This window comes from Platalea leucorodia, assembly GCF_965183815.1.
Source record: "Platalea leucorodia genome assembly, chromosome: 2".
NCBI classification, from domain to species: Eukaryota; Metazoa; Chordata; class Aves; order Pelecaniformes; family Threskiornithidae; genus Platalea; species Platalea leucorodia.
In genome coordinates, this window is record NC_138824.1 from 97,395,378 (window position 1) to 97,398,332 (window position 2,955).

Here is a 2,955-nt window from a genome sequence, read left to right on the forward strand (position 1 = left end):
GCAAAAGGTACAGAATATGCTACCTTTCTACATGGTGCAAGAAGGCTGCTGGAGCGTGAATCATGAGGGCCTTCTCCAGTTGTGCAGCGACCTGCTCATCAGCAGTGTCAGCTGATGGACTGAGGTGCAACCAGCAGAAGCTACTTGTGTTTGAGGGTGCGAGTGAGAGCGCACATGGACTAAGGCCAGGTGTAAGGCTAAGAGCTGGAGTCTGCCAGGCCGTGGTCTGGATCAGTCATTCTGTATGTGCCTGCCCTGTCTGTACATTGACATTCCCCTCCCAAGGATGTTGTGAGAGAAGGATGCAACTTGTGGGTTTCCCCCTGCTTTTTTTTTTTTTTTAATGTGCCAAACTAATTTAAGAACTAACATTCTGCTTTTTTATTTTCATCCAAAAAAAAAAAAAAAAAAAAAAGGCATAGATTCCTGGTTTATTGCAGCGATCTATATTTTGGGCTGAAAGCCTCCAGTGTAAAATAAACACAACACAAGTCTGCTTGAAATTAATGCAAGAGATGAGGAAAGGGCTATTTAAGATACGGTTAATCATGTTTCAGTGTCAGAAGGTACTCTGTTTAATGGAGACATTGATTACAGATTTCCATGTACTGAAAATTGATGAGGCAGACTTATTAACAAGGGAGGATCCTAAAACTACATAAGCAGACGTAAAAGTTTAACACTGGTATCTTCATATACAGTACCACCTTGTATGTATTCTAAGATTAGCAAGCTGAACTAGGTGCTTAGTGGTTTGTCTTAAATGAAAAAGTCAAAAGCTAAAATTCATACTGGACTGTAACTGGATGGTATATTCTAACACCGTTATACCAATTTGCAAAACAATGTTTGGAGGGGCTGATGACTAGACTGATATACTGTGTATATAGTATTTCTACCTGTTGTATGCTTTTTTTCTACTGAAGAAAATAGATTGCTTAGAGTGGGTATGTTTTAATACACCTTTTAATTTCACTCTTTTCAAAGTTCAAATGTGATCTGTTATTAATAAAAGATTGTGTTACATACCTGTCTGTATTTTGTTAAAAATTTTGTTAAAGCAACTGAAAACCCATTGACCAACAGCAGCGTGCAACTGTAATGTGTTTAATGATGTTGAAGCCCGAACCGTTGACATGGAACCTGTCCTCAGTTTTACATACCCCTTAGCTTTTATATGGCAGGTAGGGAGCTTGAGTGAATTGGAGGTGTTATTTACAGAATAAATTTATAGAATAAAAGCCACATAATCTAGCCTTTATGTGGGCAACACATTGATCTACAGCTGGGATGCTTTCCTCTTACGCTGTAGCTGTTCAGGGAGTTTAGTTTTCTTCCATACCTTGAAGCCAAGTCAAATGCTTTTGCATCTTCCCTGTTGACTAGCGAGCTGCTGCCCAGGCAGGTCCCTCACCTCTCCTTGGCGGCGTTCCCACCACGCTGCCACAGAGCGAGCAGCAGTGGCGTGCTTCGCTCCCGCCTCCCAACAGGAAAGCTGCTCTTGCTCAAGAGCTTTTTTGCGCATACCTGATGGCAGTGATATGAATGCCAGTGCTACCTCAGTATCTGATTTTAGGAGTCAAAGTGCTCCTGTGGGAATCTAGCCCCATGAAAGTAAATACTTCCTTAAAAACCAAAACCCAGCCTCCTGTCATTGGAGATGGCAGTGGCTCCGGGCCATAACCAAAGGAGAATGGGTGCTTGCAGAGGGAGCAGGGACCCTGCTGCTGTTTGATACTGGTCCTGGCTCCAAGTTGGTGCCTCTATGTACCTGCATGCAGCTCCCCTAGTTCAATTTCTTGAATTTCAAGACAGTTCACTGACTGCCTAATGAAACTATTAAATGGTTTATTATTAAACTATAGATGGTGAAGCCATGCTCATGCCAATATATAGAGGTTACAAAGCAATGTACCTCTTACTGGAGCACAGCAGTCACAGCAAGCTTCCTAAAGGTGCTGACAGTGAAACTTCTCATTAAACAAACAAAACTGTAATTTTCTGACTGCTTCCGTCAACTTCTTTTGAGACCAATAAGGTCGTCATGTTTCATTAAGCTGTATTTAATCAGTCTGCCTTTATAGCAACTTCAACCACAGCCCACTTCGTCTCTCAAGTCCTGTGCCACTGTGATTAACCACTTGGCCCAGCCTAGCACACACCGTACCCTTCTGTTTCAAAGTCCTCAAACAGTGAGATTTGAGATAGATACTTTAATTCCAGCAGTATTTGCCTGAACTGCAAAAGAGCTGTAAGACCAGGTAATAGCAGTCTTATGCCTCCTAATAAAGGTGGTGCATGCCAGCTAGGCAAGGGGAAAGTACACTTATAAAATGCTTTTAAAACAGCTCAAGCACTGCTTCGCCAGTACATTCCTTCAGTGCCTAATAATAATAGCATATTAGCTTCTAATTAAACATGAGGCCACACTCACTCATGAGTCTTTATTTTCCATGCCATCTTTCACAATAACAGGCACCAGCTATGCATCGCATAGAAGGCAACACAGCTGGTGCTGGAAGAAAAAAAACCCAACAACAGGATTGCAATGACACGCTGCCAGTATTGGAGTGGGTATTTGTCCCTGTGAACCAGCCTTCCTTGGGGGCGGGGGGGGGAACGGGGATGCTAAATTAACACTAATGCAGCAAATACGAATTATTGTTTCGTAAAGGTCTCCTGCGGGTGACTTTCCTGGTCATACGTGTACTCCTCTGACTTAGCTGGAGTCCTAACAGAGCTGCTGACCTAAAGCTTACAGGCATTTCTTTGCCTCTTTATTCTTTAAGAAAATACCTGAAAAATACACAGAACGACCTAATGACAATACCAGGCTTTGTCTCTACTTACCTACAAAAAAAAAGACCCAAAACAAACCAACCAAAAAAACCCTCTACTAAACGAAAAAAGAAACCCCCAGACCCTACCATAAATGCACGCTCGCTACCATTTGGC